Consider the following 14,143-nt stretch of genomic DNA (forward strand, 5'->3'; position numbering starts at 1 on the left):
CAGTTGGGGTCAGCTGTCCCAGCCATGTCCCCTCCCAACTTCTTGTGCACCCCCAGCCTTCTCGCTGGTGGGGTGGGGTGAGAAGCAGAAAAGGCCTTGACTCTGTGTCAGCCCTGCTCAGCAATAACGAAGACATCCCTGTATTATCAACACTGTTTTCAGCACAGGTCCAAAACACAGCCCCATACCAGCTACTATGAAGAAAATTAACTACCCCAGCCAAAACCAGCACAATTTGTAAGTAGGAAAAAGCTACACTGCTATTCTGCTCTGGCAAGGTTTACTTGTGAGCTGACATTACCCACTACAAATAAAGGCAGGTGAGGGGAACTCTTTGATTCTAGCATGACTGGAAAAGATTTGCCACCATAAGACAGCACTGTGAAGAATAACGATGTTGCTGTGGTGTTGCTACTTGACTCTTACTCTGGTATCTCCTTTTTATTGTCTGCTAAGGTGCCACCTAATCAGGCTTATACCAGAGGCTCCATTTGGAATAGAGGGAGAGATGAGGCTGTGTTGTACATGGCTAGGAGCTGCTGAGCAGTATTTCCCTGAATATCTGATTGCAACTGCCGTACCAGTACATGTGAGAACAGGAAGGCACAACGAAGCAGAGTTGGGAGATGAAGAGTGGAGCCTTTCACAATTTATAAACACACTAAATGATAGTAGCATAAGCAGGGCTGCTTATGTTCCTACTTGGAGGACAGACTGAGTGTGGAATTCCAGTGCATGCATGGTTTTCATTAAGCTTTGTGTAACTCTTCATAGTTGATTTTTGTTAAAGCACCATGAGTTAGTTATTAAGTAGTTTAAATTTGTGGACTATGTATTCAGAATATGGGATTTTTACTTGTGCTTTAATGTTATGATTTGAAAAAAAAACTATTTGGAAACTATGCTTTTATAGAATGTTCATTATCAAGTGATGCTGTGTGTAACTTTGTGGGTTATTTTGTGACTGTATCACGGATTACCTCACAGTAGAACTCAAAGCTGGGAGCTATGCTGTCATTGCATAGGATTTATTTCACCCACTGTATGTCTTACTCATGCTTTTTTAACCTTTTAAAACTTCTTAAGTATGGCAAGTGTATAAAACTTCTATTGTGCAATAATAAACTAAACACTTTACAAAGGTGTGAACAAGCAGGCTATTTAGATTTTGTAGAAAACAGATGGGAAATGAAGTGAAACGAGCGGTACAAAAATCAGTGATTTCAAATTAGTGTTAGCAATGGAAGGCAGACAGTATGAAGTTTGTGGCGCACAAAGCTGTTTGCCGTGGCCTTTTCTTTCTAGTCATAGTTCTACTTTCTGGAGGGGTAGAAAACTGAAAGCCACCCTGCTTTTCAGCTGAAGGGATCAGAGGTCAGCTGCTAGCTTTTGTTTTCAATAGCCTGTGGGTAGAAAGGCTGATTGGACAGTCTTTGAGATAAACTGCCATTCCCAATATGAAGAGGCTTTGAGGATCTCAAAAGACCAGGCTTATAATTCCTTCCCTCTTTGGTTTTGTTTTGTTTTGGGGGGGGGGGAGGTGGCGGGGAATAACATGTGCTTATGATGTTTTCTTAGTCGGTTCCTAATACTGGGATACCGCCACACCCAAGGTTCCTCAGAGCTCAGCATCTGTTCTTAAGATGCTTGCCGTGATTGGCTGCAGTAGATGGCTCTCTGCAAGGTTTTATGGTGTTCTCCTATATTACCATAGTGGGCTGGCAAGCAGGGCTTTGAGGCTCATGGGGTGAAGCTAATCCATGCTTTTGCACTCTTGCAGAAATCCTGGCAGGACTTTAGGCCATGAGGAGAGTTGGATGGAGGACAAGGGTTGGGGGGAGGTTAGAAATTGCATTTGAGACTCTGCTGGGATTCTCAACACTGGTAATGTGTTCAGAGTGATAAAGTCGAAAAAGTGGTTGTTTGGGAAAGCTGACAAGAGACCAGCGAGATAGATTTTGGTGCTACAGATCAGAAGACTCCTTCCTGACACTGTACTCGGCTGGACAGGCTTAGCCTACTATTTTAGAGCAAACAACAAAGCAACTCTGCATTGTAGTGCCAGAGCAGTAATAGAGCACTTCCTGTACTTAAAATTCAATTTTACATTCCCTGCAGAAATACACATGGTTTTCAGTGAAATAAATACAGTTTAGCATGTTTGGTATTAATATTATTGGCTCTTTGCCGTTTGTATGCATTTTTGTGCCAGAATAATTTTATATGAGAAAAATATGTCTTGAAAGCTTTTGTACAGATGAAATACAATACTTTTTACTTGGAAAATGCCTCCAAAAGGCCTCATGTGGTGTTCTGTGGGGTATACTAATCTATAATATGATGGAGTGATTCAAACTGACCTTCACAAAATGTTTAGCTCCTTGCTATATATCCACTGAACACTTTCTGTGGTTGAATTCTCATTTGTAAATCCAGGATGCCAAAGGGGACAATGGATGGGAAAAAGAAGTACTTTGAGTGGCAGACTGAAGCTGAACCAACATGAAAGGATGGGATGGTGGCTCAGTAAATCCTTGAGCAAAAGGTACTATTTAATCCTGGAGACTATAGTGATGTTTTTTGTGCAAGGCCTTCAGTGCATTCACCACTGAATACATGAGTGAGTAGGTTTGACACTAAGAAGTCAGGACAGGGAGCTCAAAAAGATAAGGTTATAGCTTGTGACCGGCCGAATGATGTTTTGGTTGGTTGGGAGCAGATGACTTGAGATATACAGGGCAAGCCCGATTCTAAACAGAATCCTTTGTAGTCACCACTTCCGTGTGCCTGATCAGGGGAGGAAAAACTCACATCTACCCAATATGCTAGTACCTGATATGATTTTTTTTTTTAATACAGTACATATTGAGCCTATATCATGAAGTGTAATGCTAATGGCATACAGCAAGATAAATGCCAATGAGCCAAGGTCTCAACTGCAGGACTGGATCTTTGGGTGCGCATAGGAATTAATAGCTGGCAGATGAAAGGGCTGAAAGATTTGTTATCAGGGTCTACTTCAGCATGTTGCTTCTCCTTCAGGCCTCAGCCAGTCTCTTGCGTAAGGTTCTTCGATACCTGAATCTAATGTGAGTCCTGTAAGTACAAAGGATGGCAGAGCTCTAATCACGACACAAGTTCACATAAGCAAAGTGCATGGTTTTGTGAGAAAGCAAGTTGTGTGGGAAAGCACCTGGAGGACTGCAAAATAATGTATAGCTCTGAGGCGTCGATATGAAAGTTGGTACTAACTTACTGTGCCATCAAATAACTACTTGCTAAGAGAAGTGTATGTGTAATGTCTTGCCAGTTGCTGCAAACTACTATTTGCATCGTATGGATGCAGAACATTTCAGTAAGTAGTAACTGAGCTCAGTACAATTAATTTGCTCCATTCCCCTATGTGGGCACACCCTGTAACAGCAGCAACTCTTGATTTTTAAAATCAGCCGTTCTCTTACTAAATTTTATACACGTGACCCTTTCAGAGTTTCTCATATACTTTTACAAAAATCTATTCCTCTTGTATTTTTTCAATGTCAGGAAACTTTCGTTTTAGCATGCTTTCTCCTTTTCTTCTAATAATCTGGTGTATCATAATACATCTTGCCTGTTTATTTCTGAAATCCTTCCTACCTGCCCAAATTTCTGAATTTTTTCCCATTCTCATCTTTTGAAGCAAAGCATTTTTATGTTGGTCTTTATTGCAACCCAGCATTGTTATTTTTGTTCAAGATTTGTCAGACCTTTTTTTCCTCCTGTTTTAGAGAGAACATTGCTTTTGGGAGGCTGGCATTTTAGGGTGCTTTTTAGTTTTGAAAAATGTTTTGAAAGTATTTTCTATCATCCTTAGGTCTCATATTTCATAGCATGGCAAACCTTCAAAGTGGAGAAAAAATTATTGTTCTCAATGATTGTTTCCTGTATTCCTCTCATGGTATCTACAGATAGTTATTTGGCAATGTGATAACAGCTTGTGTAGATGTTCTGAGATAGGTTTAAATGAGTCTGCTCAGATACTAGTAGAAATTTGGCTGTAATAGTAGAGGCTGCACAAACCCACTAGGGGCTGTCAGTAAACATGCAGCAGATGAATCCACAGAGACTACAGCTATGCTGCTAACATTTGAGCTGGTTTATTGGCTTCCAGTTTGGACAGAACTTTGAGCTGCAGGCACCCTTGAGCTCTGCAGACAGATGTATCCTGAGTCAAGTGAGTGCCTCATTAGCATCAGCAGGCCAAAGTAGAAGGCATATAGCATCTGTGATGTCATTTTCTCAAAATGTTGGGATCGCAGAGGGTTGAGTCTGAGAACTTTGTTTACTTTCATGGTCCTACAAGTATCATCCTCAATACAAAATTGCAGAATTTGTCCTATAGTTGGATACAACAATTTAGTTACGCGCTTTTAGGTAGAGCCAAAATTACAGAAAGGTTTGGGAGCAACAAGACTTGTTTGCATCCACATTAGCCTCATAGAAAACCTGTAGAAATATCATAAATGTGTGCAACTTTCTGCGGCCTTATTTGTAGAGAAAAGTACTATGTTTAGTTCACCTTGTAGTTGAACAGTCATAGTCATCCTCAAGCTGTCTACTCCTATGCATATATTAAAAAAAAATCTCCTCAAGGGGGCACTATTGGCTTAAGCACAATATAGAGTAGGTGCAGTTTCATCTTGATTTTCCTTTGTAGTACATTGACAAAAAAGCTTAAGGAGCTCCTAGAATGACTTTCAAGTCACAGTTAAAATAAGCTAAAATAAGTGTTACATAAGGTAAAGGATCTTCAATTCTATAATTCTGGTATAAAGGGGATCTAGTTATATAATGTCTACAGCCAGAATTTTGACTTTCACTTAAAATAGGGTCATACTAGGAATGGAGGCTTATTATTTAGAAATTTGCTATTTACTTGACTGACTTGTTTCATTATTTTTCTTATTGCTTCTGCAGCTACTATTTTTCTGGTGTAAAAGCAGGGTGAAAATCAATTGTCACTATATGTGACGTTGTGGATTTCCCGCTGTTACAGACTAGGATACATAAATTGAGCAGACCCATAGTGACAGTGAAAAACGTGATACTTATGGGAAGAATTTATCTGGTAATTTAGAGGAAGCTTCCTGCTTGGTGTCCATTTCCCAAACCCATGATAATTGAACTGCAATTTATTTCTAAACCTGTATGCTATTAAGCTGCTTTTACTACCTCTTGAACAGTTGGATTTCTCTTTGTTATCACTGTTACTAAGCATTGGGATAATTATTAGCTCTTCAAAAAGCAGACATATAAATATGATACTATCTATCATAACAATGCCCTACAAAACAGCCCAAGAAAAATTGGCATAAGGAGAGAAAATTACATTAAAACCCTATTTTTACTTTTGTTATCTTTGTCTTGCTGCAAGAGCATTCAGTAGGTAAAACTGAACTAAGTCTTGGGCCCTTGAGTGAGAAATGCCTTCGAAGAAACAAGCCTTGTATTCTTCACAAGAAGGATTAGCAGTTCCTAAATGCCTGACTAATTTCTTAAACACAGGCCATGTTGCTATAAAGGAAACTACAGTACTTCTAATACTTCACTGTTACACGCTTGCACTTAACTGCCTCAAGACAGAAGCAGTAAAAGAAAGAACTAGACAGAGCAAAAGATCTGAGCTCAGCACGGAACAGTTATGAAGTCAAGTCAATCTGAATCATTTGCAAGAGTGTATATCTACTCGGTGTAGCTCTGAAACGTTTAAAAAAAAAAAAAAGCCTCACAGGCTGGAGGCATGTCAGTCATCTTTTTCATGGAACTATGGATTAATTGGGTAAAGTATCAAGGGTTCAGATGCTGATAATTTGAGTCAGAGGTTAGTTGTATGTTACTTCCACTATTAGTACCGGTGCCCTCTGCAACAGCTTCTGCTTTTGTGCCAGCTGCTGTCTGTTCTGCTGTGCTCCACACCCATCACCCCAGGATGAAAGCTTCAGCTCCAGCAGAGATCTCATCAGAGTCAGAAGACCTCTTGATACTTTGAGATAATGATTATTATTAGTGCCAACACCCCTTTTGGGTGACTGTCAGCTGAAACTATAGCACAAAATTGGCTATCCTCGTTTGTTAATTAATTTTGTTTGTAAAATACTCCTCTGAGGGAGAGGGAATAAATGTTACCATTAAGGACTTAAATAGGCTTTCAGATGAAATACCATAACCAGCTGCAGGTCAGCAACAAACCATTCTTTGTTAAGGTGTTTTCCTTTTACAGAGATACAGACTTAACAAGCTGAATAATCTCATCTTTTTAAGGTAGACTGTTAAGGTGGACTACTTCTAGGATCAAAAATATCCTGTAGGTCATAGTAGCAGAAAGGAATGGTAAGGAATAAATTTTGAGCTATTCATTATTTTAGTACAGCATTTTCTGAAAAGCCCTGTGAAAAGGGCTATGGTATTCTCCTACTTACGGTTAATATTTTGTACATTTTTTGACCTGTTACTAATATTTAAAAATAATAATCTTAAGCAAAAATAAACCCTTTCTGGCCCACACAAGAATTATCAAGCTGGAATCAAGACCGATGTACACAGAAATTGGAATTCTAATTTTACCCAGGTTATTTAAAAAAATAAAATAATTTTAGCAGATTGTTTATTAATACAAGCATTAAAAAATCAGTAGTGTGTGAAATTGCTTCATAGTAGATTAAAAAAAAATAATCTGACATCGCAGTATAAGCCTGAAATTATAGGGAAAAATTCCTCTTTTGCCAAACTGTCCTTTGACCTTAAAGCCACCAGCACACTATGCTATACCCTTAACTTGGGATGATCTCAGAAATTTTGTTACAGAGCAGTATGTAAAAATTCTGAAGAACTTCAGTATTTTATGAGCACCTGAGGAAAAAAGATAGCCTTTTATAGGTATATAAAGCTGGCAAGAAGAACCCACCCAAGGAAGATATTTAGACACTGGAAAGGAATATACAGGAAACAGCTGTTGATACGACAGTGGTTCACAAAAGCCTAAGCAAAACGACCAAATGTATCACTGCGGGTTTTAGCAGAAGAAAAATTAGCTGTCATAGAAAAATACTTGAATACGATTTTAAAAAATGGGGTAGATTTGGTTAAAAAATGGCAGGGTAAAAATATCAGAAAATAAGAGAAAGGGAAATAGCTAAGAAGTTCAGATTTGTTAACACATGATAGTGGTCACTATTTTAATTGCTTCTACTTAACATCAGTTTTCCATTTAGTATAATGGTGGCTACCACACTGTGATTGTATACATAATAGGAACCTTGGCGTTCCTTCTCAAGATTACTTCTAATAGACTATAGAAAATAACCTAGGTATTGTTACTATACACCATTGGCTCATTCAGTAGCTGTAATAGAAGTGAAGATGATATGAACATGCCAGTAATTGTGCGGTACTGAAAGCAGCCCTAGCGTTTACTGTGATTCACTAAACCTGCTCTGAATCAATGCTTTGGAATTTCGAGGTGCCTTTACAGACCTTTATGGCATATTTTCCAGAGATGAACAGGTAAGAATTCCAATTTTGTGTTCATCTCCAATTAAATTGAATTCACAATTAAAGTGGTGTCACAGTGAATTGGACCATCTGGACATAATGCAAACAAAGGGGTCTTGCAGTTAACAGTGGCCTCTGAAAGAGGTGTGAATGAGTAGGCTGTTCCCAGTTTTAGGTGGCTCATGATCCACGCTCTTGCAAGATGCTTAATCAGGAATGCTATCTAGCAAGTGTAATTACCACTTTTTATTCAGCATTAGGTATTTTTTCTTGACCTTTATTTTTTTTCTATTAATTAGTTAAAATGTTGTAATATCAGTCTTTTTAATGTAATGATTTAAAAGAATAACTTGTGTTTCTTGCTTTACAAGCTTGTCGAAGGATTTTCCCAAAGGCAAAATAGGGATTTCTTAAAAGCTTTTAATTGTTTCACTAGTATTTCATAGAAAGAAAAGATGTTTTCAGACGTAAATAATTTGACAAATAACCAGGGTTAAAATCAGACATGAAAATGAATAGATAATCCTGAGGGAGGGAGAGATTTGAACAGAAATTATTCTACTACAATTATATTCTTAGTGCTGTGTATTTTTTATTCTTCTTGTGGGCATAACTAAGTCCATGTCCACAAACTGAATCTCAAACACAGAAAAGTACTCCATTCCAGTTCATTATTTACTGACCCTGGGAAGATCCTAAACACCATCTCCAGCTGGTGAGGAATGCCTCTCTAATGAGACATTCTAACATCAGAGGTGATGCAGGGATCCATGTGAAATGGAAGCTAATAACCTCTGCTGAGCTGATAAATACGGGTTTCATGCCAGCATTGCCCAAGCTACTGGGGTCAAGTGACATCAAGACTGCAAAAACGTGGATGAAAGTAGGGAGGCACCAGCAAGAGTCTGTGTCAAAGGATAGGGAGGCAATTACCGGTAACGTGGTACTGCGTGAGGCAAAGCAAACTTAATTTCATAATAAAACGAAACTGAGGCAAATGGAGTTTGAAGGGGTAAGCAAGTGATTTGCCACGGTAACAGGGGATACAAAACCTCTTCTGTTTTGTTAAGCTGAATGGCGAGAGTGCTCTGTACTAAAGGAAAATGCTAGAGAAGAAAATCAGCTCAAAGTTTCTGTACGTTAGGGATCCAAGATGGCATAGTGCTGTTGATACAATTAGTGTCTTGCTTTTCTAGCCACAGATCTGCATATACACAGCTAGCTGTAATTGCTAACAATTAGCAGACAGCGCTACGCTTTGCTCTGTGTCACAGGAAATGCATAGCGTGCCCTATAATTCATCTTTCTGACCCAGTTCATAAGAAACACTACTCATACTGGCAGGAACTTGTTTGACAGAAGGCATGTCAGCGAGAGCTTTTGCTCAGTCTCACTCCACTGGCCACAACAGAAGTTAGTACCAAAGCTATTGCCCTAGATAACTGCTATTCTTGCTGTAATGTTTAAGGCTTGCTTTTAGAGAAAAACAATCTATTTCCCTTGCATGCAGCAAATGACAAAGGGAAGTTCATAGACAACATTAGTAGGCAGTCTTGTAGTTAGCAGATGAAAGTCGGAAACACAGGTAAATGTTTTATTGGCTAAGCAGGAAAAGATCTGAATTAATTTAATACTAAGTTCAAATGAATTTTTTTGTAAGGCAGTATTTGTCTGACGTTCTCTTAGGAGTCTAAGTCTATGGAAATGTTTCGGAATGGCTATTAAATTTAAAAATCAAGATAGATACTTTGCTGTTTATTTTTGATCGCATCAGCTGACTTGCCACAGTAACATCCTTCCTGAAAAGGAACAAAAAGCTGTAAGCGCCTCCCTCTTCAGATGAGTAGCAGTATTAAATATAATACTCTCACCAACTGTTTCACAGTTTAAGTACCAATGTAGTTCTTCAAGTAAATTAAGACTTGTCTAATGTGCAATTCAGTGATATAGTAGGGGTTAGAATCTGGCTCTACTGTTGCAGTTCTACCCCTGTCAATATACTGCATTGACTCCTCTTGAGTTTAAGATGTATTTCAAAGAACATAGTTAAGTACCTGAAGTTAGAACTTATAATCAAGTCATTGTTTATTTTTAATGACAAAAATTATTATTGGCAGTCACCGCTAGATTTCTGTGAAGCTGCTAGATTGTACTTTTAATTGCAATTCAATTGAAAATGATGGATTCAATACCCACATGGCTAAAAAGGAATCAGATTTATGTGGATACGTTCGCTAGGCATGGATGGAAATGGTAAATACCTGTTCTGTATTTCAGAATTATGAAATATTTTCTCTCTATGAATATATTTCTGAATATATTCAGAATATATTCAGAATTAGCATTCTGCCTGACAGGAAACTCTGATGCATTTGCATTGATGCTCACGCAGAGAACTGTTCTGGACTGCAGATATCCACACAGGGTATTCCTTGTCTGCTGTCACTTATTTCTTCCTACTTGGTATAGTTGGACATAAACCGTAAAATGTCTGGGGTCTGTAAAAAAACCTTAAATGGACAACAGCCACTTTCCCAAGCCTCTACTGTTTTGTTCTTAATTTTTCACTCAAAATACTCTCATTCTGAGGTTACTTACAGGTCTTGCTCAGAAAGTTCCCTTAAAGTTGATGGGGAATTTTGGTCACAGTAGATTAGACACAGTAACAGGGAAGAAATATTCAAGAACTGTTGTGGAATTTCCACTTCATTATTCATGTTACAGAGGGATTTCCCCTGCTTTCAACTCCTGTGGAACAAGAAGTAACTTTTAGTCTACTGTACTTGTGGGGCCTTTGGGAATTCCTAGCCATACTTTAAAAGACTCAACCCCCTCAGTGCCCTTACTCTTCCCTTTATTGCCCCATCTATTCCTATAGCCTTGGTTTGATAGGGAAACAGGTTTCTGTGGGAGCAAACACAGGACAAGGAAGGTGACTGTCCTTGTCATTAGCCTGCAGTTTTCAGTAGCCACTGTCCTGTCAAGTCAGCCCACATTCAGAAAATTCTAGTTTTGACTGCATTTCTATAGCCCTGCTGTGTATCCCAAGCATCCACACTTGGTTCTTGTTTTGTCCTCTTCTGAAGCTTTATCAGGCCAGGCAAAGGCCTAGCAACCTGGCAGTGCAGATCAGTAGGCAAAACCAGCAGCAAGAGCCTTCTCTGCCACCTCTTTCCTTTGCTTATGTAGGAGAGGGAGAGAAAACCACGGTGTCTTGCATCAGCTAAAGATGGGTAGATTGTTTATACTCTCCTCCCGAAACAGTCCCCTCCCTTAGCTCGCTGTGGGCAGGGCTGACTAGAAATCTTTTGACAAACTCTGATGAGGTAAATGGGGCTGTACACAGTTACGCTTTCCTGCTGTCTGCAGACTAAAGGCATCACTTAGTGTTCTAGTCATTCTTTTTCCATTGTTACTTTGCAACAACAGGCACAGGAAATTATGTTATAAGAAAAACAAGTTAAAGTGAGATCGTGAAGTAATTCTGTAATTTGCAGATCTGGGGTCTAGGCACAGACTGTTTATAATTTCCGTGTCTTCAGTGTAGAATCTTTGTGGTACCAAAGGAGAGGAATAGAAATGAGATGGGGATGCTTCACCCATAGAAGAACAAACGCTACACTTCAAATAACAAGGTTAATCCATAAATCTGTACTTTCAGAAGTAGTAGGCCACACACTGTATTAAATACTGACAGGTCTGTTCTAGAGAATGGAGAGATGAAAGAACAAGACTGTTCTCTGTGCAGTTTTTCAAATTATAAAAAGGTTAAGTTTTTAGTTCCAAAATATTCCTGAATATGCATTCCTAGAATAGTTAAAACTATTATAACTTAAGTTTAATAATAATGTTTCTACATTTTATTGTTTCAAAGTAAAAGAATCGTTCAAACTATCTTATCAGTTCTATTATAGCCAAAATAGAGTATTTTACTTTCCAAGGAGAAGATAGAGATATAATTTCAAATTGAATCGTACCATTTAGGAGAGCTGCATATACACTAATGAAATTTGAAAGCTAGGAGTGTGATCTTTAGGAGGTGTACAGTGCTGGGATTATGAGAGGAGGAACAAGGATGGGTTCTTACCATCTTAGGTGGCCCACTGGTTTGCTAATTGAGGAAGTGGTACTGGTCTAAGCATATGCCTCGCTAGACACCTGAGAATCCAGATGCTCCACCCTGGGGGCAAAGAAGTAGAGGATTTCAGTCAGCTCATGCTTTGAGACATAAGCAATCACCTGCTACCAGCCTTCTCTGTTTCTGGGTCAGTTACCTCAAGTTGCCAACTTCCTCAGCTGTTACTGAATTGTAGTAACAAAGTTCCTGGATTACCACTGTCAGTGTAGTCATAAACTTGCTTTTAGGACCCTTCCCAGGTAAAAAGGGCTAAAACAATGCAGCCAAATATACCGCAAGCTACAGGTTATAGTGATGTTGCCTTGCCGCTTGAAGTAGAGCTGTGACTTCCAAGTATTTCCTAGATCAATACTCCTGAAGACTCCTGACAGCTATGCTAAAAATGGAAGCCTTCCATGTTCGGTTTGGGATCAGAAAAACAACTCAAAAGACAAACATTTCTTTCTACCTTTTAATTCATTTCAGGGGATGTCTGTCAAACAAGGCCTCAGCAAAGGTAGACAGCTTCCTGTCCTATGGCAAGTTGTCTCCCCTCTCTTAGATGGCTGCATTTTAAACAACTAGTTTGCTTCGCTCTGCAGTTGAACACAAGTGAGCGAGCGAGCTGGTCCAGGAAAGCCACAATTGGTCAAGCCTGGCTACACCAGGAGGCACCAACAATGTCCCTACCATGTGTAGGTATCCTGCTGGTGCCTACACGATGACCACTGAAGGCAACTGAACAATCTCCAGCTTGTCCAATTTCTTCCAGCTTTTACTACATTGTAAGTAGCTACCCCTTCAGCAATTTGTTCTGATTGATGTCTGTGTATACCTGAAAATGAGGTAAATATTCTTACACATGGTTTGACAAAGTGTAAGCTACAGAAGCTATAGAGCTTCTTCACAGGTTTTGAGGGCTTTTAGTCAAAAAAACCCCAACCAAACCCCAAACAAAGAAAAAACCCCCACCAAAACCAAAAATAAAACTCATGAATGTTTCTGGATACATTTTCTGAACTCTTCTCTTGTACTAATCTCCAGTTCTAATGAGGAATTGTAAATCATCTGAGATAAAACATCTTCCAATACATTTCATAAGGATATTATGCAGTATTTATCTAAAATATAATAGCCTTTCTTCAGGAACAGTGACCAACAGCAATGCTGAAAATGCATGCAAACTGGATGGTGTGGATGAAAGTAAAAACATCTACAACTGTTTAATCAAATCTTTATCTCAATGTTAAGAAATCTCAGCATAAAATATTTTTCAGGAGCTCATGACCCAGCTGGTGTTATTAAACATGTGACTACTACCTGCGCTATCAACTTCTACGAGACAGTCTCTAATTTGTAGAAATTGCTTTATGCCAAAGTCGTTACTGCCTAATTACAGCCCACAAGAAACAAAACTGATGAGCCAGGGAAGTTCCATAGTATTGCATGCACAATTGTGTATTATATAGTGTTGCCAGATACAGGGAGCTTAGCGGTTGGTTAGTCAGGCTTTTACAAAAATGCTTTTGTAGTTGTCTTTTAAGGGCTAGTAGTTTATTGGCAGTTATTTCACCCATGGATCACCAGATTCTTATTCAGAACCAAGACTGCAGATTTTTCCCTTGCTCTTTCTTACTTCTTTTGTTTCACAGGAGGACTATGAGTTCACTCTAAAGATCTGGTTTAGGAGGGGAAAACTTGATTTTTGCTGAAAATGTATAATTGTGAGAATCAAAACAGTCATTTAACTATGCAACTTTGTTTAAAAATAAATGCCTGGAATACAAATTACATACTAATATTTCAAGGTGCAAAATTTATTTTTCTAATCTTTCACTTACACATTCTCTTCAGTTTCACATATGGGGAAAAGGTCATGATTGGAATTTTTTTCTAATCTTGGACCATTAGGACAAATACTATATCCAGTATTTGGGTTAAAAAACTAATCTGTTTAGCTGTTACTGTGATGTTTTTCAAAAGGACTTAATTTCAGTCACTTTTACTGCACTGTTTCGTGGTGGGTTTTTTTTCCCTATGTGTGTAAAACTAAAGGTATTTGGAAAAATGCTGCTGCAATGTAATTTATACTACATGGAAGAGAAGCTGGATTTAGTTGGAGATTTTGTAAAATGCTTTGTCTATAAACTACATAATCTATTAAGCAGATACGGTCCCGTATGTTAATGCAGTATTTGAGATCTGAAACACAAGTGGCAAGAGATAGCTTAAGGACAATAGCTTAGGCAAGCGAATTACTTGTCATCATTTGCTTTTCTGTAACCAGGTCGCCCCCCTCCCTGCGCTCCTCGTTCCCCGCTAAATCTCTCCAGAAAGCTGGATTTTGTGTTAACGTGGGTGTGTCTGGATTTCACCTCCTTAGGAGAAAACCTCTCCTCCTTCCTCCTCCCCCGAAAGGCAGGAGTGTGTGGTTGGGGTGCGGATCGTGCGATCAATCCCCCATTTTTCTCTTCAAGGGCGTTAGCGACTCCCCTT

The sequence above is a fragment of the Pygoscelis adeliae genome, unplaced genomic scaffold (assembly GCF_000699105.1).
Source record: "Pygoscelis adeliae isolate BGI_AS28 unplaced genomic scaffold, ASM69910v1 Scaffold122, whole genome shotgun sequence".
Taxonomy (NCBI): domain Eukaryota; kingdom Metazoa; phylum Chordata; class Aves; order Sphenisciformes; family Spheniscidae; genus Pygoscelis; species Pygoscelis adeliae.